Source organism: Chiloscyllium plagiosum, unplaced genomic scaffold, assembly GCF_037043375.1.
Source record: "Chiloscyllium plagiosum isolate Xiang-an unplaced genomic scaffold, Cpla_swu_hap1 HiC_scaffold_5, whole genome shotgun sequence".
Classification (NCBI taxonomy): Eukaryota; Metazoa; Chordata; class Chondrichthyes; order Orectolobiformes; family Hemiscylliidae; genus Chiloscyllium; species Chiloscyllium plagiosum.
The window spans coordinates 133,959,409-133,984,557 of record NW_028270143.1 but is presented as its reverse complement, the minus strand read 5'-3'; the positions used below and the strand labels follow the sequence as shown (position 1 = coordinate 133,984,557).

The 25,149-nt window shown below is 43.9% G+C and overlaps 1 protein-coding gene across 3 annotated transcripts in view; it reads right to left on the bottom strand.

The window, feature by feature from the left end:
* LOC122550218 (uncharacterized) overlaps positions 1-25,149 on the bottom strand; it is a 63,079-nt gene that overhangs the window by 23,051 nt on the left and 14,879 nt on the right. The window contains exon 1 of one of the 3 annotated variants that reach the window (XM_043690977.2): positions 4,640-4,777. The exons of 1 other annotated variant lie outside the window; for it this stretch is intronic. The gene's annotated coding sequence lies outside the window, so the exon portion shown is untranslated. Of the gene's footprint in view, positions 1-4,639; positions 4,778-25,149 lie in introns of those variants that run through there. One more of the 3 variants, XM_087986872.1, reaches the window with a different exon arrangement.

Sequence of the window (25,149 nt, the reverse complement as noted above, 5' to 3'; positions counted from 1 at the left end):
TCTGACTGTATGACTGCAGAGCACACTTTTTTTTACATTTTTGGAGAAATACAATGAACTAATAACATATCTGAGTGCAAAGTCTGCTTATGAACTTTTTAAAATTGTTTGTGCAGGTGTGAGATATTAATAGTTCTGTGATATCTGTGCTCAGTACCCAGCTGATCTGAATCCAATCTGATTCAAATGCATTCTAATTTATTGTTAACATATTAAACACCATCCCAGTTCCTTGGAACTTACCGGGTCTTTTCATGAACATCATTCAAGGTAATCATTCACTTTGAAGAACAATTAAACAAAGTTCTTTCGCAACAATCTCCAAATTCTCTCAGCACAATGTAAGGTAATAATCTGAAGAACAACACACATGATTTTCTCAATGCCAAAGAGCAGAAATCTCTGATCTGTGGATGTTTTCCCAGGGCAGACACCACCCACTCCCTTTCACTCAGGGTCATGTCTGTTTCAATCCCTTTCAATCAGATGCTTGTGGTTGTAGAATGTAGAGCTCGCTGCTGCTATTTCATTCCATCTCAGCACATCAACACATTCCTTTCTCCCTCAGGTGGTGTTCAGCTTCCCCTTCAGTGTAGCTATGTGATCTACCTCACCATGCCTTAATATTGTGAATGCCACCATCTCTCCACTGTGTGTAGCAGTTTCTCCTGAATTTCTGATTGCATTTGCTAGTGTCCACTGTTGTATAAGGCAACTATTACCAGAACGGGTTACCATCAAGCCATCTGGAAAGAAAAGAGTGTTCCTGGAAAGAGCTAGTTTCACAGCAATTCTCTGAGAATTGCAGGGAATTTCCAGTGTGCTTGAGTACTTGTTCTTTGTGTTAGCAGTATGTCATTAAGGGAGTAATGTGTATATATTTTAAAGCTGAGACACCTAGCTGGGAGAGCAGAGTGAGAGGAACCAGCAGGGATGGAGGCTGAAACCAAACAGTAAATAAAATCAAGGCCAACAGATTAAACTAGTAGAATGACATCTCCAACTGCCTTGAAAGGATATTGGAGTGCAAGGGAGAGGATCCAGTTGTTGTGGTCCATGTTGGAGTAACAATAGTTTCAAAATCTGCAATCCATCTATATCCCACTGTATCCTTTGTGTTATGAAAGTGTAGAAGTGTACTATCCCCTTAAGAGAGTGAAGGATTAAGAGAGGCACATAGATTGCGATGTAACATGTAACATGTGGTCCAGCACCTAGAGTGGTTGGTTGCCTGTATACAAAAAGAAATTCAAATTCAGCCAATCAGTTTAAATTATACCCCTTCCAAAAAAAAACTCCAATCGAGTTTGAATGTAGTATATTGACAATATTAAAACCCAATGAAACAATCCAATGCTTTGGGGGTATAAGACCGGAAAAACCTGAACAGTTGAGAGGAGAGCTGCCAAGCCACTAACATGTACAGGCTGCCCGAAACACAGGTCTCTTAAAGGTACCTTTATCTACAGTGACCTATGAAACAGAAATCCCTAAGAAGAAGAAAATCTACAGAGGAAAATGCACAGGGAAGATTCGACAGCTGCCTGGTTTTGAAACATGAATTTTTGGTAAATCTTACTGGGGGGGCGGGGGTTTATCGAACTCGTATTATAGAAGGGAAAGTAAAAGATAGGTTAGAGGAAGGAGTTGTAAATAGTTATTAGATAATCATTCTCTGTTATACTTTAAGAAATAAAGTTATTAATATTTACTTTAAATAGTAATTGGCCTCTCAAAAGTTCATAGATTACTGCACAGGATAAATCTTTTCTGTGTTGCTGCTTTAAATTAAGCAGGGGTGTTTATCCCGTGTTGTAAAATTTGACAATCCTCCTCACTATCCGCAACACAGCCAATTTTGTTGTTATCTACAAATTCACTAATCAGACCAGCTACATTTTCCTCCAGATCATTTATATATATTACAAGCAACAACGACCCTAGCACTCATCCCTGTGGAACACCACCTGTTACTGATTTCCATTCCAGAAATCACTCTTCCACTGCTACTCTCTGTCTTCTCGGACCAAGCTAGTTTTGTAGCCATCCAGCCAGTTCACTGAGATCCCATTAGGCTCGACTGTCTGTACCAGCTTGCCATGAGGTACCTTTATCTATTGCCTGTCTAAAGTCCATGTAGCCGACATACACTGCCATTCCCTCATCAATCATTGTTGTCAAAAAACTCAATCAAGTTGTTGAAACATGATATTACCTGCACAAACCCATGCTGCTTTTCACTAATAAGTCCATTCGCTTTCAAATGTGAATAAATCCTGTCACTCAGTATCTTCTCCAAGAACTTCCCCAATACTAACATCAGGCTCACTGGCCTGTCTTTACCTGGATCATCTCAGTTTCCTTTCTTAAACAAAGGAGCAACATTGGCCATTCTCCAAACTCACCTGAGGTCAAAGAGGCTGCAAAGGTGTCTGTTAATGCCTCAGCTATTTTCTCCCTAGTCTCCCACAGTATCCTGGGCAAGATTCAGTCTGGCTCTGTAAACTTGTCTACCTTAATGGATTTAAAGATGCCCAATCTGTCTTCCTTCATTATGTTGACATGCCCAAGAGTAATCACACACTTTTCCCTTATGTCAAGATCCCTCACATCCCTCTCTTTGGTGAACATCGATGCAAAGTACTCATTAAGGATCTCACACAATTCCTCTGGCTCCATGCGTAACCTCCCTGCTTGCCCCACCGAGGACATTTCATAGCCCATTGTGACCCTCCTAATTCCCTGTTTGAGCTCCTTCCTACTTTTTCTGTTTTCTTCAAGAACTTTGTGTGCTTTTAGTTGCCTAGACCTGAGATATGCTTCCTTTTTTTTTAACCAGGTTGATAAAGTCCCCTGTTTTCTTAGGTTCCTGAATCCTGCCATTCCTATTCTTAACTTTCACAGGAAAATGCCTGTCCGTGCTTTAATCAACAGGTCCTTAAAAGACTCCCTCATGTCAGGTAGATTTATCCTCAAACAACCGCTCCCAATCCACATTCGCCCATTCTTGCCTAATTCGGTTATTGTTGAACTTTCCTCGATTTAACATCTTCATCTGAGGTCCACTCTTGCCCTTATCCATACGTATCTGAAATCTTCCAGAATTACAGTCCCTATTCCCAAACTGCACCTTACTGAAACTTTGATTGTGGCCATGCTTATTTCCCGATGAAAGTACAGCCCCTCTCTCATTGGACTATCTACATAGTGTTTCAAAAAACTCACCTGAAAAAACCGAACAAATTGCTCCCCATCCAAACCCCTGGCACTAAAGGAGTCCCAGTCTACATGTGGGAGATTAAAATCAACCTCCACAACAACCCTGTTATTTTCACATCTTTCCAGATATTGCCTGCATATCTCTTCCTGCATCTCCCACTGGCTCCTGGGAGGTCTGTAGTACAGTCCCAGCTTGTAACTGCAGCCTTCCTTTCCCTGAGCTCTCCCCATAATCCCTTGCTGTAAGACCTCTCTAAGGTGTCCTCCCTCAATACAGCTGTGATATGCTCCCTCACCAGTAATGCAACACCCCCACCTCTTTTCCTTCCTCCTCTTTCTCATTTAAAATATTAAGTTCCAATTCGATCATCTTTTACCCATGTCTCTGTGATAGCAACAACCTCGATTCCCTCTCTAGTATATCTTTGTCTTTTTCTTTTAAGTTCACTCCAATCTTCTGACCTGCTGCTTGTCTTTGCCTTTTCTTTGAGTGCTATACTCTGTTTAATTGTTTCAGGGAGACATGGATGACAGGTATGTCTCACGGAAACTTTCTAGTTTGTTGGAGTGTATCCATTCTGCACTATCTGGAATATGCACTAAAATGTTTGCTCCTGCATCTCTATTGACCTAATCCTTAACCTGACCTTGCTCGATCGGCTTTCATACCCTCATAATTGCCTTTGTTTCAACTTAAAATACTAGTCTTGGACCATGCCTATCAACCTGAAACTGTGTGTTAAACTCAATCAGGTTGTGGTCACTGTTAACCAGCAGCATTTTCAAGGACTTTTTGTTTTAAAACACAAAGCTTTTATTTCTCATTACAACAGACAATTTTGTTGCAATGAAGCTCCCTTTGCTGTGAGGTCACTAATCCATAAAGTCACTTCAGTTTCTGTTTGTCCTCAATGTGTACTTCAAAATGGTCTTATATTTTAACCAGGGCAGTGATCTCGATCCAACCATCTTCAGCTGCTTCATCAGCAACTTTCCTTCCATCATCAGGTGCAGAAGTAGGGATTTTAGCTGATGATTACACAATGTTCAGCATAATTTGCAACTCCTCACATACTGAAGCGGTTCATCTTCAAATGCAGCAAGACCCGGCCATAGCCAGGCATGGGCTAAAAAGTGGCAAGTTATATTCACGCCATACAGCTTCAAGGTAATGAGTATCTTCAACAAGAGGGAATCTAACCATCACCCCTTGATATTCAATGGTGTTACCAACACTACATCCCCCACTATCAACATCTTGGGGTTTACCATTGACCACCCAGTCTACCACATTTGCCATATCAGCAAAATACTCACTGAGGTTGATCATGTAAATGTTCTGTTTCAGGAGGAGATATGGACCCAAATGAGAGGGAGCCACATAATTTAAAACATTGATAAACTGAATTAAACATACTACCTGTTCCTTTTAGAGTTCCTGAGGAAGTAGATGATCAGTTCTGCGTAGCTTCTATTCAAGTCGACTTCTGTCCAAGTCGGCTCTTCTATCAATGGCACTTACTACAGAGCAGAGTCTTTTTATACCTTTTTGGGGAAAGACAAATATGAATATAATTCCATTTCTGAGTATAAAGTCCGCTTAAGAAATTTTTATAAATTGTTTGTACAGGTGTGAGATATTAATGGTCTGTGATATCTGTGCTCAATATCCAGGTTATGTGAATCCAATCAGATTCACATGCATTCTAATTATTGTTAACGTATTAAGCACCATCCCAGTTTCTTGGAACTTATCGGGTCTTTTCATGAACGTCATTCAAGGTAATCATTCACTTTGAAGAACAATTAAACAAAGTTCTTTCGCAACAATCTCCAAATTCTATCAACACAATGTGCGGTAATAATCTGAAGAAAAGCACATATGGTTGTCTGAATGCCGAAGAGCAGAAATCTTTGATTCTATGGATGTTTTCCCAGGGTAGACACCATACCTTCTCACTCAGGGTCATGCCTGTTTCAATCCCTTTCAATCAGAAGCTTGTGGTTGTAGAATGTAGAACTTGCTGCTGCTATTTCATTCCATCTCAGCACATCAACACATTCCTTTCTCCCTCAGGTGGTTACTCAGCTTCTCCTTCAGAGCATCTGTGTGATTCACGTCAACCACTCCCTAACACAGAGAATGCCACCATCTCTTCACTGTGCGTAGCAGTTTCTCCTAAATTTCTGATTGCATTTGCTAGTGACTCCTGTTGTGTAAGGCAGCTATTTCCAGAAAGGCTTACAATCAAGCTATTTGGGTGTGAAGGTGCTGTTCATGGAGAGAGCTAATCAGTTCTATAGCAATTCTCCGAGAATTGCAGAGAATTTCCACAGTGTTTGAGTACTTGTTCTTTGTGTTTGCAGCATGTCATTAAGAGAGTAATGTGTATTTATCCTTAAGCTGGGACACCTAGCTGGGAGAGCAGAGTGAGAGGAACCAGCAGGGAAGGAGGCTGAAACCAAACAGGAAATACAATTCAAGGCCGAAGCTCAGGGCTGGCAGATTAAACTAAAATTACATCTCCAACCACATTGAAAGGATATTGGAGTGGGAGGGAGAGGATTCAGTTGCTGTGTTCCATGTTGGAGTAACAATAGTTTCAAAATCTGCAATCTATCTATACTCGCTGTATCCTTTGTGTTGTGAAGGTATAGAAGTGTATTGTCCCTTTAAGAGAGTGAAAGACTTAGACACACAGAGTGCTGGAGAAGTTACAATGTAACATGTGGTCCTGCAGCTAGACTAGCTGGTTGCCTGGATACAAAAAGACATTCAAATTCAGCCAATCAGTTTAAATTATACAGTTTAAACAAACTCCAATCAAGCTTCAATGTATATTGACAACACTAAAACCCAATGACACAATTCGACGCTTTGGGGGTATAAGACCGGGAAAACCTGAACAGTTGAGAGGAGAATTGCCAAGCCACTAGCATGTTCAGACTGCCCAAAATACAGTTCTCTTAAAGGTACCTTTATCTATCAGTGACCTGAGAAACAGAAATCCCGAAGAAGAAGAAAATCTACAGAGGAAGATACACAGGGAAGATTCAAGAGCTGCCTGGTTTTGAAATTTGAACTTTTGGTAAATCTTACTCAGGGGTTTTATCGGACTAGTATTATAGAAGGGACAGTGAAAGGTAGGGTAGAGGAAGGAGTTGTAAATAGTTGTTAGATAATTATTCTCTGTTATACTTTAAGAAATAAAGTTGTTAATGTTTACTTTCAATAATAATTGGTCTCTTGAATTTTCACAGATTACTGCACTGGATAAATCTTTTCTGTGTTGCTGCTTTAAATTAAACAGGGGTGTTTATCCCGTGTTGTAACATTTGACAATCCTCCTCACTATCCGCAACACAGCCAATTTTGTTGTTATCTAAAAATTCACTAATCAGATCAGCTACATTTTCCTTCAGATCATTTATATATATTACAAGCAACAAAGAGCCCAGCACTCGTCCCTTTGGAACACCACCAGTTACTGATTTCCATTCCAAAAAGCACTCTTCCACTGCTACTCTCTGTCTTCTTGGACGAAGCCAGTTTTGTAACCAGATCCCATTCACCCAGATCCCATTAGGCTCGACCGTCTATACCAGCTTGGCACGAGGTACTTTGTCTATTGCATGACTAAAGTCCATGTAGCCGACATACACTGCCCTTCCCTCATCAGTTATTCTTGTTGCTTCCACAGGTTGTTGAGACATGATGTTACCTGCACAAACCCATGCTGCTTATCACTAACAAGTCCATTCACTTCCAAATGTGAATAAATCCTGTCAGTCAGTATCTTCTCCAAGAACTTCCCCACCACTGACGTCAGGCTCACCGGCCTGTCATTACTTGGATTGTCTCAGTTTCCCTTCTTAAACAAAGGAACAACATTGGCCATTCTCCAACCCTGCCTGAGGTCAAAGAGGCTGCTAATGCCCCAGCTATTTCCTCCCTTGCCTCCACTGAATCCTGGGCAAGATTCAGTCTGGCTCTTGGAACTTGTCTACCTTAATGGATTTAAAGATACCCAACACTTCCTCCTTCATATGTTGACCTGCCCAAGAGTAATCATACACCTTTCCCTCATGTCAAGATCCCTCACATCCCTCTCTTTGGTGAACACTGATTTAAAGTACTCATTAAGGATCTCACACAATTCCTCTGGCTCCACACGTAAGCTCTCTCCTTGCCCGGCCAAGGACATTTCATTGCACCTTGTGACCCTCCTAATTCCCTGTTTGAGCTCCTTCCTACTTTTTCTATTTTATTCAAGAACTTTGTGTGCTTTTAGTTGCCAGCCTTAGACATGCTTCCTTTTTTTTGAGTAAGCTGATAATGTCCCCTGTATTCTTAGGTCTCAAATCCAGCTGTTCCTATCCTTAATTTTAACCAGAAAATATCTGTCCTTGCACTTTAATCAACTGGCCCTTAAGAAGCACACAAATGTCAGACTCCCAATCCACATTCACCCATTCTTGCCTAATTCGGTTATTGCTGACCTTTCCCCAATTTAACACCTTCAGCCCAGGTCCACACTTCCCCTTATCCATACGTATCTGAAAACTTCCAGAATTAGGGTCACTTTTCCCAAAATGCACCTTACTGAAACTTTGATTGTGGCCATGCTCATTTCCCAATGAAAGTATAGCCCTTACCTTGTTGGGGTATCCACATAGTGTTTCAAAAAACCCACTTGAATATACCTAACAAATTGCTCCCCATCCAAATCCCTGGCACTAAGGGAGTCCCAATCTCCATGTGAGAAATTTAAATCAACCCCCACAACAACCCTGCTATTTTCACATCTCTCCAGATATTGATTGCATATCTTTTCCTCTATCTCCCACTGGCTCCTGGGAGGTCAGTATTGCAACTGCAGCCTTCCTATCCCTGAGCCCTACACATATGCCTTACTACAAGACCTCCCCAAAGTGTCCTCCCTCAATACAGCTGTGATACGCTCCCTCACCAGTAATGCATCACCCCCACCTCTTTTCCTTCCTCCTCTTTCTCATTTAAAACATCGATATCACAGAACATTAAGCTGCCAATTCGATCCCTCTTTTACCCATGTCTCTGTGATAACTTCGATTTCCTCTCTAGTATATCTTTTTCTTTTTAGATTCACTCCAATCTTCTGACCGGCAGCTTGTATTTGACTTTTCTTTGAGTGTGATACTCTGTTTAATTGTTTCAGGGAGACATGGATGACAGGTATATCTCTCAGAAACTTTCTAGTTTGTTGGAGTGTATCCATTCTGCACTATCTGGAATATGCACTAAACTGTTTGCTCCTGCATCTCTATTGACCTAATCCTTAACCTGACCTTGCTCGCTCAGCTTTCATACCCTCACAATTGCCTTTGTTTCAACTTAAAATACTAGTCTTGGACCATGCCTATCAACCTGAAACTGTATGTTAACCTCAATCAGGTTGTGGTCACTGTTAACCAGCAGCATTTTCAAGGACTTTTTGTTTTAAAACACAAAGCTTTTATTTCTCATTACAACAGAATTTTGTTGCAGGATTCCTTCAGCCATTACAAAGTCCTTCAGTTGTCTCAGCTCTAATTGTATCTAACAGTCATGAATGAAGCTCCCTTTGCTGTGAGGTCACCAATCCATAAAGTCACTTCAGTTTCTGTTGGTCCTCAATGTGTACTTCAAAATGGTGTTATATTTTAACCAGGGCAGTGACCTAGATCCAACCATCTTCAGCTGCTTCATCAATGACTTTCCTTCCATCATCAGGTGAAAAGTGGGGATTTTAACTGATGATTACACAATGTTCAGCATAATTTGCAACTCCTCACATACTGAAGCGGTTCATCTTCAAATGCAGCAAGACCCGGCCATAGCCAGGTAAATATTCACGCCATACAGCTTCAAGGTAATGAGTATCTTCAACAAGGTGGAATCTAACAATCACCCCTTGACATTCAATGGTGTTACCAACACTGCATCCCCCACTATCAACCTCCTGGGGATTACCATTGACCACCCAGTCTACTACATTTGCCATATCAGCAAAATACTCGCTGAGGTTGATCATGTAAAGCTTCTGTTTCAGGAGAAGATATGGTCCCAAATGAGAGGGAGCCACATAATTTAAAACATTGATAAACTGAATTAAATGTACAACCTGTTCAGAGTTCCTGTGGAAGTAGATGATCAGTTCTGTGTACCTTCTACCCAAGACAGATGTCTTTCTGTCTATGGCACTGACTACAGAGCAGAGTCTTTTTATACCTTTTTGAAGAAAGACAAATATGAATGTAATTTTATGTCTGAGTATAAAGTCCGCTTATGAAATGTTTCATTTAACTGTTTGTGCAGGTGTGAGATGTTAATGTCTGTGATATCTGTGCTCAATATCCAAGTTATGTGAATCCAGTCTGATTCATAGAATATAGAAGTTACAGCATAGTACAGGCCCTTTGGCCCTCGATGTTGTGCTTACCTGTGAAATTAATCTTACGTCCATCTATCGTACACGGTTCCATTATTATCCATATGTATGTCCAATGCCCATTTAAATGCCCTTAACGGCTGTGAGTCTACTACTATTGCAGGTAGTGCGTTTCACGCCCCTTCTACTCTCTGAGTAAATAAACTACCCCTGACATCTGTCCTAATTCTATCACTCCTCAATTTAAAGCTACGTCCTCTTGTGTTGGCATTCACCATCTGAGGAAAAAGACTCTCACTGTCCACCCTATCTAACCCTCTGATTATCTTATATGTCTCAATTAAGTCACCTCTCAACATAGAACATAGAACAATACAGCACAGAACAGGCCCTTCGGCCCACTATGTTGTGCCGAACATTTGTCCTAGCTTAAGCACCCATCCGTGTACCTATCCAATTGCTGCTTAAAGGTCACCAAAGATTCTGACTCTACCACTCCCACAGGCAGCACATTCCATGCCCCCACCACTCTCTGGGTAAAGAACCCACCCCTGACATCTCCCCTATACCTTCCACCCTTCACCTTAAATTTATGTCCCCTTGTAACACTCTGTTGCACCCGGGGAAAAAGTTTCTGACTGTCTACTCTATATATTCCTCTGATCATCACAAAACCTCTATCAAGTCACCCCTCATCCTTTGCCGTTCCAACGAGAAAAGGCCTAGCACTCTCAACCTATCCTCGTACGACCTATTCTCCATTCCAGGCAACATCCTGGTAAATCTTCTCTGCACCCTCTCCAAAGCTTCCACATCTTTCCTAAAGTGAGGCGACCAGAACTGCACACAGTACTCCAAATGTGGCCTAACCAAAGTCCTGTACAGTTGCAACATCACTTCACGACTCTTGAATTCAATTCCTCTGCTAATGAACGCTAATACACCACAGGCCTTCTTACAAGCTCTATCCACCTGAGTGGCAACTTTCAAAGATCTATGAACATAGACCCCAAGATCCCTCTGTTCCTCCACCTCACTAAGAACCCTACCGTTAAACCTGTATTCCGCATTCTTATTTGTCTTTCCAAAATGGACAACCTCACACTTGGCAGGGTTGAACTCCATCTGCCACTCCTCAGCCCAGCTCTGCATCATATTTAAGTCTCTTTGCAGCCGACAACAGCCCACCTCACTATCCACAACTCCACCAATCTTCGTATCATCTGCAAATTTACTGACCCACCCTTCGACTCCCTCATCCAAGTCATTAATAAAAATTACAAACAGCAGAGGACCCAGAACTGATCCCTGCGGAACTCTACTTGTAACTGGGCTCCGGGCTGAATATTTGCCATCTACCACCACTCTCTGACTTCGACCGGTTAGCCAGTTTTCTATCCAATTGGCCAAATTTCCCTCTATCCCATGCCTCCTGACTTTCCGCATAAGCCTACCATGGGGAACCTTATCAAATGCCTTACTAAAATCCATGTACACTACATCCACTGCTCTACCCTCATCCACATGCTTGGTCACCTCCTCAAAGAATTCAATAAGACTTGTAAGGCAAGACCTATCCCTCACAAATCCGTGCTGGCTGTCCCTAATCAAGCAGTGTCTTTCCAGATACTCATAAATCCTATCCCTCAGTACCCTTTCCATTACTTTGCCTACCACCGAAGTAAGACTAACTGGCCTGTAATTCCGGGGGTTATCCCTATTCCCTTTTTTGAACAAGGGCACAACATTCGCCACTTTCCAGTCCCCTGGCACTACCCCCGTTGACAGTGAAGACGAAAAGATCATTGCCAACGGTACTGCAATTTCCTCTCTTGCTTCCCACATAATCCTAGGATATATCCTGTCAGGCCCGGGGGACTTGTCAATTTGTTCAAAATGTCCAACACATCTTCCTTCCTAACAAGTATCTCCTCTAGCTTACCAGTCCGTTTCACACTCTCCTCTTCAACAATACAGTCCCTCTCGTTCGTAAATACTGAAGAAAAGTACTCATTCAAGACCTCACTTATCTCTTCCGACTCAATACACAGTCTCCCACTACTGTCCTTGATCGGACCTACCCTCGTTCTCGTCATTCTCAGGTTTCTCACATACGCATAAAATGCCTTTGGGTTATCCTTGATCCTATCCGCCAAAGATTTTTCATGCCTTTTTCTCTCCAATGAAAACAGCCTTAGTTCCTTCAGATTTTTCTCGTAAGACCTTCCCTCCATACCAGGAAACATCCTAGTAAATCTCCTCTGAACTCATTCCAAAGCTTTCACATCCTTCCTATAATGCGGTGATGAGAACTGTATGCAGTACTCCAGGTGCGGCCTTACTAATGTCTTGTACAGCTGAAGCATGACTTTGTGGCTCCAAAACTATATGCCCCACCAAAAAACGTCAACACACTGTATGCCTTCTTAACAACCCTATCAACCTGAGTGACAACTTTCAGGGATTTATGCGCCTGGACACCGAGATCTCTCTGTTCATCTACACTGCCAAGAATTTTACCATCAGCCCAGTACTCTGCGTTCCTGTTACTTCTTCCGAAGTGAACTACCTCATATTTTATCCGCATTAAACTCCATTTGCCACTTCTCAGCCCAGATCTGCATCTTATCTATGTCCCTCTGTAATTCACAATATCCTTCGGCATTATCCACAATTCTGCCTACCTGAGTGTCATCCATCCTTCTACGACCACATCCAGATCATTTATAAAAATGACAAACAGCAATGGTCCCAAAACAGATCCTTGCAGCACCACCACTGATAACTGAGCTCCAGGATGAACATTTCCCAGCAACCACCACTCTCTGACTTCTTTCAGCTAGCCAATTTCTGATCCAAAACACCTTTGATCCTGAAGCTCTGTATTTTGTACAATAGCCTACCTTGGAGGACCTTATCAAATGCCTTACTGAAATCCATATGCACCTGTTTTGTCACTTATTTGAAGAACTCAATCAGGTCAGTGAAGCACAATCTACTCCAGTTACAGGTTCCGCCCCCACTCCCAGCTCCACACCCACACCAGATCCCAGCTCCCAGCCCTGCCGGGTTTTCACCATCCCTCCAGACCTCCCACTCACTGAGAACGAACGATCAGTCCTCAGCAAAGGACTCACCTTCATCTCCCTCCATCCACGCATCAATGAATTTAATACATGCCGTGACATCGAACAATTCTTCCGTCGCCTCCGCCTCCGAGCTTACTTTCACAATCAGGACTCCCGCCCACCTTCCGAGGACCCCTTCGCCCACCTCCAACACACTGTATCCATTTGGACACCCCGCGCTGGCCTATTACCTGCCCTCGACCTCTTCATTTCCAACTGCCGCCGGGACATTAACCGCCTCAACCTGTCGACCCCCCTCCCCCACTCCAACCTCTCACCCTCACAACGCGAAACTCTCCAATCCCTCTGCTCTAATCCCAACCTCACCATTAAGCCAGCAGATAAAGGGGGCACAGTGGTAGTTTGGCGCACTGACCTCTACACCGCTGAAGCCAAACGCCAACTCGAGGACACCTCTTCCTACTGTCCCCTCAACCATGACCCCACCCCCCATCACCAAACTATCATCTCCCAGACCATATACAACCTCATCACCTCAGGAGATCTCCCACCCACAGCTGCCAACCTCATAGTCCGGGAACCCCGCACTGCCCGGTTCTACCTCCTTCCCAAGATCCACAAGCCTGACCACCCTGGCCTACCCATTGTCTCAGCATGCTCTTGCCCCACTGAACTCATCTCTACCTACCTCGACACTGTCCTATCCCCCCTAGTCCAGAAACACCCCACATATGTTCGAGACACCACCCACGCCCTCCACCTCCTCCAAGACTTCCGTTTCCCCGGCCCCCAACGCCTCATCTTCACCATGGATATCCAATCCCTCTACACCTCCAACCGCCATGACCAGGGCCTCCAAGCCCTCCATTTTTTCCTCTCCAGACGTCCCCAACAGTACCCTTCCACCAACACTCTCATTCGTTTGGCCGAACTGGTCCTCACCCTTAACAATTTCTCCTTTGAAATCTCCCACTTCCTCCAGATCAAAGGGGTAGCCATGGGCATACGTATGGGCCCCAGCTATGCCTGTCTCTTTGTTGGCTACGTAGAACAGTTGATCTTCCGTAATTACACCGGCACCACTCCCCACCTCTTCCTCTGCTACGTTGATGACTGCATTGGCGCCACCTCATGCTCCCGCGAGGAGGTTGAGCAATTCATCAACTTCACCAACACATTCCACCCTCACCTTAAATTTACCTGGACCATCTTTGACATCTCCCTCCCCTTCCTTGACCTCTCCATCTCCATTAGTGACGACCGACTTGACACTGACATTTTTTACAAACCCACCGACTCCCACAGCTACCTGGATTACACCTCTTCCCACCCTACCTCTTGCAAAAATGCCATCCCGTATTCCCAATTCCTCCTCCTCCGCCGTATCTGCTCCCAGGAGGACCAGTTCCACTATAGAACACACCAGATGGCCTCCTTCTTTAGAGTCCGCAATTTCCCTTCCCACGTGATTAAAGATGCTCTTCAACGCATCTCGTCCACATCCCGCACCTCCGCCCTCAGACCCCACCCCTCCAACCGTAACAAGGACAGAACGCCCCTGGTGCTCATCTTCCACCCTACAAACCTTCGCATAAACCAAATCATCCGCCGATATTTCCGCCACCTCCAAAAAGACCCCACCACCAGGGATATATTTCCCTCCCCACCCCTTTCGGCCTTCGGCAAAGACCGTTCCGTCCGTGACTACCTGGTCAGGTCCACGCCCCCCTACCACCCACCCTCCCATCCTGGCACTTTCCCCTGCCACCGCAGGAACTGTAAAACCTGTGCCCACACCTCCTCCCTCACCTCTATCCAAGGCCCTAAAGGAGCCTTCCACATCCATCAAAGCTTTACCTGCACATCCACTAATATCATTTATTGTATCCGTTGCTCCCGATGCGGTCTCCTCTATATTGGGGAGACTGGGCGCCTCCTAGCAGAGTGCATCAGGGAACATCTCCGAGACACCCGCACCAATCAACCAAACCTCCCCGTGGCTCAACATTTCAACTCCCCCTCCCACTCTGCCGAGGACATGGAGGTCCTGGGCCTCCTTCACCGCCGCTCCCTCACCACCAGACGCCTGGAGGAAGAACACCTCATCTTCCGCCTCGGAACACTTCAACCCCAGGGCATCAATGTGGACTTCAACAGTTTCCTCATTTCCCCTTGCCCCACCTTATCCTAGTTTCAAACTTCCAGCTCAGCACTGTCCCCTTGATTTGTCCGGACTTGTCCTACCTGCCTAACTCCTTTTCCACCTATCCACTCCATCCTCTCCTCCCTGACCTATCACCTTCATCTCCTCCCCCGCTCACCCATTGTACTCTATGCTACTCTCTCCCCAACCCCACCTTCCTCTAGCTTATCTCTGTACCCTCACAAACCATGTTGACTATCCCTAATCAAATTATTCCTTTCCAGATGATTATAAATCCTATCTCTTATAACCGTTCCCAATATCTTACCCACAACTGCAGTAAGGCTCACTGTTCTTTAATTACCGGGGTTGGCCTGACTCCCCTTCTTGAACATGGGAACAACATTTGCTATCCTCCAGTTTTCTGGCACTACTTTTGCTGACAATGACGACATAAAGATCAAAGCCAAAGGCCCTGCAAACTCCTCCCTGGCTTCCCAGAGAATCCGAGGATAAACCCTATCCGACTTCAGGGTCTTATCTATTTTCAGATCTTCCAAAATTGCTAAAACCTCCTCTTTGTCATCTTCAATCCCATCTAATCTAGAACATAGAACATAGAACAATACAGCACAGAACAGGCCCTTCGGCCCACGATGTTGTGCCGAACTTCTAACCTAGATTAAGTACCCATCCATGTACCTATCCAAATGCCGCTTAAAGGTCGCCAATGATTCCGACTCTACCACTCCCACGGGCAGCGCATTCCATGCCCCCACCACTTTCTGGGTAAAGAACCCACCCCTGACATCTCCCCTATACCTTCCACCCTTCACCTTAAATTTATGTCCCCTTGTAACACTCTGTTGTACCCGGGGAAAAAGTTTCTGACTGTCTATCTACAGGCTAATCTAGTAGCCTGTATCTCCGTATTCTCACGAACATTGCCTTTTTCCAATGTGAATACTGACAAAAGTATTCATTAAGCCCTTCCCCTATGTCCTCAGATTCCATGTACATCTTCCCACTACTGTCTTTAATTGGCCCTAATTTTACTCTAGTCATTCTTTTATTCCTGATATTCCTATAGAAGGCCTGAGGGTTTGCCTTGATCCTAACCGTCAACAACTTCTCATGTCCCCTCCTGGCTCTTCTTAGCCCTCTCTTTAGATCTTTTCTGGCTAACTTATAACTCTCAAGCCCCCTAACTGAACCTTCACGCCTCATCCTCACATAAGCCTTCTTCTTCCTCTTGACAAGAGCTTCAACTTCTTTAGTAAACCATGGCTCCCTCTCTCAACAACTACCTTCCTGCCCGATAGGTATATACTTATCAAGGACCCACAGTAGCTGTTCCTTGAATGAGCTCCACATTTCTAATGTGCCCATCCCCTGCAGTTTCCTTCCCCATCCTATGCATCCTAAATCTTGCCTAACTGCATCGTAATTGCTTTTCCCCCAGCTATACCTCTTTCCCTGCAATATATGGCTATCCCTGTCCATTGCTATTGTAAACATAACCGAATTGTGGTCACTATCACCAAAGTGCTCACCTACCTCCAAATCTAACACCTGGCCGAGTTCATTCCCCAGTACCAAATCCAATATGGCATCACCCCTTGTTGGCCTGTCTCCATACTGAGTCAGAAAACCCTCCTGTACACATTGAACAAAAGTTAACCCATCTAAACTACTTGTACTATAGTATTCCCAGTCAATATTGGGCAAGTTAAAGTCCCCAATAACAATTACCTTTTTATTCTCACTCCTATCGAGAATCATCTTTACTATCCTTTCCTCTACATCCCTGGAACTATTTGGAGGCCTATAGAAAACTCCCAACAGGGTGACCTCTCCTTTCCTGTTTCTAACCTCAGCCCAAACTACTTTAGTGGATGAGTCCTCAAAAGTTACCTTAGCTGCTGTAATACAATCCTGGATTAACAATGCCACCCTCCAACCCCCTTTTTACCATCTTCTCTGTTCTTACTGAAACATTTAAATCCCGGAATCTGCAACAACCATTCTTGTCCCTCCTCTATCCATGTCTCTGAAATGGCCACAGTCGAAATCCCAGGTACCAGCCCATGCTGCAAGTTCACCCACCTTATTCCGGATGCTACCGGCATTGAAGTACACACATTTCAAACCAACATCCTGGTTGCTAGTGCCCTCTCACGACCTTGTAAACCTATCCCTGACCTCACTACCCTCAACCTCCTGAACATTGGAACTACAATTTGGGTTCCCATCTTTCTGCTGCATTAGTTTAAATGCCCTCTCCAAAGATCATGCATTCAAATTTATTGTTAACATATTAAACACCATCCCAGTTTCTTGGAACTTTTCATGAACATCATTCAAGGTAATCATTCACTTTGAAGAACAATTAAACAAAGTTCTTTCACAACAATCTCCAAATTCTCTCAGCACAATCTAAGGTAATAATCTGAAGAACAACACAAATGGTTTTCTCAATGCCAAAGAGCAGAAATCTCTGATCTGTGGATGTTTTCCTGGGTAGACACCACCCACTCCCTTTCACTCAGGGTCATGTCTGTTTCAATCCCTTTCAATCAGATGCTTGTGGTTGTAGAATGTAGAGCTCGCTGCTGCTATTTCATTCCATCTCAGCACATCAACACATTCCTTTCTCCCTCAGGTGATGATCACCTTCCCCTTCTGTGTATCTGTGTGATCTACCTCATCATGCCTTAATATAGTGAATGCTGCTATCTCTCCACTGTGTGTAGCAGTTTCTCCTGAATATCTGTGACTACGGTTGTATAAGACAGCTAGTACCAGAAAGGCTTAGTATCAAGCCTCTGGAAAGAAAGGACTGTTCATGGAAAGAGCTAATCATTTCCATAGCAATTCTCCAAGACTTGTAGAGAATTTCCAGCATGCTTGAGAACTTGTTCTTTGTGTTAGCAGCATGTCATTAAGGGAGTAATGTGTATTTATTCTTAAGCTGAGACACTAAGCTGGGAGAGCAGAGTGAGGTGGTGAGGGAGCTGAAACAAAGTGGGAAATAAAAATTCAGGCCAATGCTCAAGGCCGACAAATTTAACTGGAATGACACCTTCACCCGCCATGAAAGGATATTGGAGTGGGAGGGAGAGTTATAGTCATACCGTCATAGACATATACAGCACTGAAACAGATCCTTGGGTCCAATTCGTCCATGCCGACCAGATGTCCCAACCTAATCTAGTCCCATTTACCAGCACTTGATCCATGTTGCTCTGAACCCTTCCTATTCATATACGCATCCAGGTGCCTTTTAAATGTTGTCACTATACCAGCCTCCACCACTTCCTCTGGCAGCTCATTCCATATACGCACCACCCTCTGTGTGAAAAAGATGCCCCTTAGGCCCCTATTTATATCTTTGCACTCTCACCCTAAACCTATGTCCTCTAGTTTTGGACTCCCCGAACCCAGGGAAAAGCCCAAGTCTATTTACTCTATACATGCCCCTCATGATTTCGTAAATCTCAGCCTCCAACGCTCCTGGGAAAACAGCCCCATCCTGTTCAGCCTCTCCCTGTAGCTCAAATCCTCCAACCCTGGCAACATTCTTGTAAATCTTTTCTGAACCCTTTCAAGTTTCACAACTTGATTTGGAGATGCCGGTGTTGGACTGGGGTATACAAAGTTAAAAATCACAACACCTGGTTTATATTCCAACAGGCTTAATTGGAAGCACTAGCTTTCGGGGCGTCGCTCCTTCATCAGGTGGTTGTGGAGGACACAATTGTAAGACACAGAATTTATAGCAAAAGTTTACAGTGTGATGTAATTGAAATTATACATTGAAAAATACTTGATTGTTTGTTGAGTCTTTCATCTATTAGAATGACCATGATAGTTTCACATCTTCTATATGTAAATCACAAAACTTTTTTTTAGAAGTTACATTCTCAGGTTAACAGTAGATGTGATCTAAATGGACTTCAGTAAGGTTCCCCATGGGAGACTGATTAGCAAGCTTAGATCTCACGGAATACAGGGAGAACTAGCCATTTGGATACAGAACTGGCTCAAAGGTAGAAGACAGAGGGTGGTGGTGGAGGGTTGTTTTTCAGACTGGAGGCCTGTGACCAGTGGAGTGCCACAAGGATCGGCGCTGGGCCCTCTACTTTTTGTAATTTACATAAATGATTTGGATGCAAGCATAAGAGGTACAGTTAGTAAGTTTGCAGATGACACCAAAATTGGAGGTGTAGTGGACAACGAAGAGGGTTACCTCAGATTACAACAGGATCTGGACCAGATGGGCCAATGGGCTGATAAGTGGCAGATGGAGTTTAATTCAGATAAATGCGAGGTGCTGCATTTTGGGAAAGCAAATCTTAGCAGGACTTATACATGTAATGGTAAGGTCCTAGGGAGTGTTGCTGAACAAAGAGACCTTGGAGTGCAGGTTCATAGCTCCTTGAAAGTGAAGTCACAGGTAGACAGAATAGTGAAGAAGGTATTTGGTATGCTTTCCTTTATTGGTCAGAGTATTGAGTACAGGAGTTGGGAGGTCATGTTGCGGCTGTACAGGACATTGGTTAGGCCATTGGTGGAATATTGCGTGCAATTCTGGTCTCCTTCCTATCGGAAAGATGTTGTGAAACTTGAAAGGGTTCAGAAAAGATTTACAAGGATGTTGCCAGGGTTGGAGGATCTGAGCTACAGAGAGAGGCTGAACAGGCTGGGGCTGTTTTCCCTGGAGCGTCGGAGGCTGAGGGGTGACCTTATAGAGGTTTACAAAATTATGAGTGGCATGGATAGGATAAATAGACAAAGTCTTTTCCCTGGGATCTGGGAGTCCAGAACTAGAGGGCATAGGTTTAGGGTGAGAGGGGAAAGATATAAAAGAGACCTAAAGGGCAACCTTTTCACACTGACAGTGATACATGTATGGAATGAGCTGCCAGAGGATGTGGTGGAGGCTGATACAATTGCAACATTTAATAGGCATCTGGATGGGTATATGAATAGGAAGGGTTTGGAGGGATATGGACCATGTGTTGGCAGGGGCGACTAGATTGGGTTGGGATATCTGGTTGGCATGGACAGGTTGGACCGAAGGGTCTGTTTCCATGCTGTACATCCCTATGATTCTATGACTCTAACTGTAACAATTGGTGTTAGCCAGATAATGTTGAAGGTGTTAGCCCCCTGTGTTCTCTATCTGTGCTAAAATGTTTAAACAGATTCTAATCTAAAAAGTGAGTTAACAGAGTCTTACATGGATTCATGCAGTTTTTGAACAAAGTACAATGTAACTCTGCAAGTACAAATTCACCCCACAAACGTAAATGTATATGTGTGTGTCTGTCTATCTGTCTGGGGTGATGGGTTGTGAGTGTGAGAGAGAGTGTATATGTGTGTGTATGTGAGTGTAGAGTGTCTAAGTCTGTGTGGAGGTGCATGTGTGAGTATAGGAGTCTGTGTGTGTGTGTCTGAGGTGGGGGATTGTGAGTGTCCGTGAGAGAGAGTGTATATGTGTGTGTGTGTAGAGTGATTGAAGACTGTGAGACAATACATGTGTGAGTGTGGGAGTGTGTGTGCCTGTAAGGGTGTGTGCGAATGTTTGTGTGCATGTCTGTGTAATATATGTGTCCGTGTGTGTGTATAGGTGTGTGTGTGTGTGTGAGAGAGAGTGTTTATGTGTGTGTATAGTGCAATGGTGGTCACCTGTAATGTGACATGAACCCAAGGTCCCAGTTGAGGCCCTCCCTATGGGTACCGAACTTAGCTTTCAGTCTCTGCTCGGCAACTTTTCGCTGTTGCCTGTCCCGAAGTCCGCCTTGGAGGATGGTCACCCGAAGGTCCAAGGCTGAATGTCCTGGACCACTGAAGTGTTCCCCAACTGGGAGGGAACCCTCCTGTCTGTTGATTGTTGTGCGGTTCCCATTCATCCGTTGTCGTAGCCTTTGTTCAGTTTCCCCAAGGTACCATGCCTCCGAGCATCCTTGCCTGCAACGTATGAGATAGACACGTTGGCTGAGTCACATGGGTACCTGCCACGTACGTGGGGGGGAGGTGTCCCCACGGATAATGGTGGTATCCATGTCCACACTCTTACACGTCTTGCAGCGCCTACCGTGACAGGGTTGTATCGAGTTATCCTGAGAGCCGGACAGCTTGCTACAAACAATGATCTGTTTGAGGTTTGGTGGTTGTTTAAAGGCAAGTAGTGGAGATGTGGGGAAGGTCTTGACGAGGTGCTCATCCTCATTGATAATGTGTTGCAGGTCAGAAAGAACATAGCGTAGTTTTACAGCTCCTGGGAAATACTGAACAACGAAGGGGACCCTGTCTGTTGCAGCACTTGTCTGTCTCCTGAGGAAGTCATTACAGTTCCTTGCTGTGGCATGTCAGAGCTTGCAGTCGATGAGTTGAGTATCGTACCCCGTTCTTATGAGGGCATCCCTGAGTATTTCCAGGTGCCTGTCACATTCCTCCTCATCTGAACAGATCCAGTGCACACGTAGGGCTTGTCCATAGGGGATGGCTGTTTTAATATGTTTAGGGTGGAAGCTGGAGAAGTGTAGCATTGTGAGGTTGTCTGTGGGTTTGCGGTAGAGTGTGGTGCTGAGGTGCCCATCTTTGATGGAGATGCATGTGTCCACGAATGAGGATATCATCGAACTGAGCCATTATTGCTTACTTATTATTTACTATCTATGCCACTTAACTATGTGAACTGGCTGCATTGCTTGCAAGACCATAAGACCATAAGACATAGGAGTGGAAGTAAGGCCATTCAGCCCATCGAGTCCACTCTGCCATTCAATCATGGCTGATGGGCATTTCAACTCCACTTACCCACATTCTCCCCGTAGCCCTTAATTCCTTGTGACATCAAGAATTTATCAATTTCTGCCTTGAAGACATTTAGCGTCCCAGCCTCCACTGCACTCCGCGGCAATGAATTCCACAGGCCCACCACTCTCTGGCTGAAGAAATGTCTCCGCATTTCTGTTCTGAATTTACCCCCTCTAATTCTAAGGCTGTGTCCACGGGTCCTAGTCTCCTCACCTAACAGAAACAATTTCCTAGCGTCCACCCTTTCCAAGCCATGTATTATCTTGTAAGTTTCTATTAGATCTCCCCTTAATCTTCTAAACTCCAATGAATACAATCCCAGGATCTTGAGCCGTTCCTCGTATGTTAGACCTACCATTCCAGGGATCATCCGTGTGAATCTCCGCTGGACACGCTCCAGTGCCAGTATGTCCTTCCTGAGGTGTGGGGACCAAAACTGGACACAGTATTCCAAATGGGGCCTAACCAGGGCTTTATAAAGTCTCAGTAGCACAACAGTGCTTTTATAGTCCAACCATTTTGGACAAAGCTTTTCATTGTGCCTCAGTACATGTAACAATAAATTCCATTCCATTTCAGAACAAATGGAGTTCACCAATTATCTTAGTTCCCAAACCGGATGGGATTCAATGATTTTGCATGGATTATCAGAAGGTCAACTCCGTTACAAAATTGAACTCATATCCAATACTGAGTTTGGAGAAAGTTGGACAAGCCAGTTACATCACTAAGCTGGACTTCTTGCGTGGTTATTGGCAGGTACCTTTTTCAGAACGGGTGAAAGAAATTTCTGCATTTGTAACCCCGAATGGGCTATATCAATTCAAAGTGATGCCTTTTGGAATGAAGAACGCACCCGCCACATTCCAAAGACTCATGAACAGAGTTGTGGCTGGATTAACAAACTGTGCAGTCTATTTGAACAGTGTAGTGATCTTTAGTAAGCCCTGGAAAGATCACATGGTACATTTGGCAGAGCTCTTTGAATGACTACGAGAAGCAAAACTGGTGATAAATTTAAATAAAACAGAATTCACAGAAGCAGAGGTGATGTTCTTGGGACATTATTCAGTCATGGAAGGTTGACCCCTTGGAACGCAAAGATGAAGGCTATCGAGGAATTTCCACGACCAACCTTGAAGAAAGATGTTTAGGACTCAGTGGATTCCATCGGAAGTTTGTTCCGAACTTCTGCAGTGTAGTGGCACCGTTAACAGATTTGCTGAAGAAGAACACAAAGTTTCGGTGGACAGAACAATGCCAGGAGGCATTCAACCATTTAAAAGTAATATTAACCACCGCACCAGTTTTAGCTACACTAAACTTCAAGATCCTTCAAAATTGCCATCAATGGTAGTGACATCGGAGTTGGAGCTGTACTCCAACAGGAAGATGAGGAAGGGATTGAACTGCCAGTTGGTTACTTTTCGAAGAGACTCAACATCTTCCAGAGGAAATACTCCATGACCGAAAAAGAACTATTGAGTTTGGTACTGGCCTTACAACATTTTTTTAAAATATATTTTTATTGAAAAATAGATTTTTTAAAAATATTGCAACAAATACAAGACAATACAATTCAAAACAATGCAAAGAAAGAACTCAACCCACCTTCATGTACAAATTATAAATATATGTAGAAAACTATATATTTAAAAAAAAATCAACTAACTACTCAACTAAATAAATAATAGACAATAACAAACTAATAAATAGTCGTTACTCAACTCAGCCAAACAATACAGTCATACGTTTGCAGTTCTCCTCCTTGGATACGGACTCGTAAAGCACAATTGTTATGGCTATATGAAAGCCTTTATTAGTGTGGCAGACCAATCTGTGTCCACGTATTCCAAAAATGATTGTCATGTCTTATTAAAAATTCTCAGTTTTGTGGTGTACCATACTTGTGAGAAAATCCAAGGGGATATGCTCCATAACAATCTTCCACCAACTCGACAGAGCCGGGGGGAGGGTTTCAAATACCCAACCTAGCAAAATGTTCTTTCCTGCGCAGAAAGTGAGGATGTTGAAAAGTTTTTTCTTATGCGTATCTGCAGGGAACACACTGGGCAGGCCCAGAAGATGAGAAATCGGGTCCTTCTCCACCCTTACACCCAAAATCCTCTCCATTGCACCCGCCACAGCACTCCAGTATGTTTGGAGCCTACCACAAGACCAGAGACAATGGATAAGAGTGCCCGTACCAACCTTGCACTTGGGATATGCTGAAGATACCCCTGGTTTAAATTTTGACAAATGGTCCAGAGACAAGTGGACGCTGTGGAGAATCTTCAAGTATAAAGCATGGGTCCTATTGCAAATTGATAGCTTTCTTCTGTTTTCCCAAATATCTTCCCCCTCCTCTGAGGAGACTTCAACACCTAGCTCTCTCTCCCACACCCTGCAGAGTCAATCAAACTCATCTGAGGGGGCACCCCCCAATTAATGATATAAAATGCTGACAGAAAGTGTACGCTTAGCACTGAGCTATGTCAGATTTGTATGGATCAGTCAAAGTGTAGTCTTTTTTTGAATAAAATCCCTAACTTGAAAAAATGAGAGGTTCCTGTTAGATAGCTCATGTTTCCGTGCTAACTGATTAAAGGACATCATTGTGTCTCCCTCAAATAAATTACCCATGCTAAGCGTACACTTTCTGTCAACCACACTAGGGATTTTCTACAGACCACCTAATAGCAGTAGGTTGAAGATCGCATAGGCTGGAAGATTCTGGAAAAATGCAAAAGTAGTAGTGTTGTTGTTATGGGTGATTTCAACTTTCCCAATATCAACTGGAACCTCCTAAGTGCAGATGGTTTGGATGGAGCCGTTTTTGTCAGGTGTGTTCAGGAGGGTTTCCTTACTCAGTATGTAGACAGGCCGACGAGGGGAGAGGCCATTTTGGATTTGGTGCTCAGCAACAAGCCAGGACAGGTGTCAGATCTCATGGTGGGAAAGCACTGGTGAAAGTGATCACAACTGCCTCACATTTACCATAGCCTTGGAGAGTGAAAGGCAGAGTTACTGAAGCAAGATATTTAATTGAGGAAAAGGAAATTATGACGCTATCAGACAGGAGTTGGAAGTACAGCCTGGGAGCAAATGTTCCATAGAAAGGGCACCGCAGACATGAGGAGACTATTTAAGGAGCAGTTGTTGCAAGTGATGCACAAATTTGTTCCTCTGAGAAAGGTAAGAAGGGGTAAGGTTAAGGAACCTTGGATGACGAGAACAGAGGAACTTCTCATCAACAGGTAGAAGGCAGCTTACGTAAGGTGGAGGAAGCTAGGGTCTACACAACTTTAGAGGATTACAGGCTTATTAGAAAGGAGCTCAGAAATGGACTGAGGAGAGCCAGGAGGGGGCATGAAAACGACTTGGCAAGAAGGATTAGGGAGAACCCAAAGGCATTTTACTCATACGTGAGGAATAAGAGAATGATCAGGGAGAAGTTAGGGCC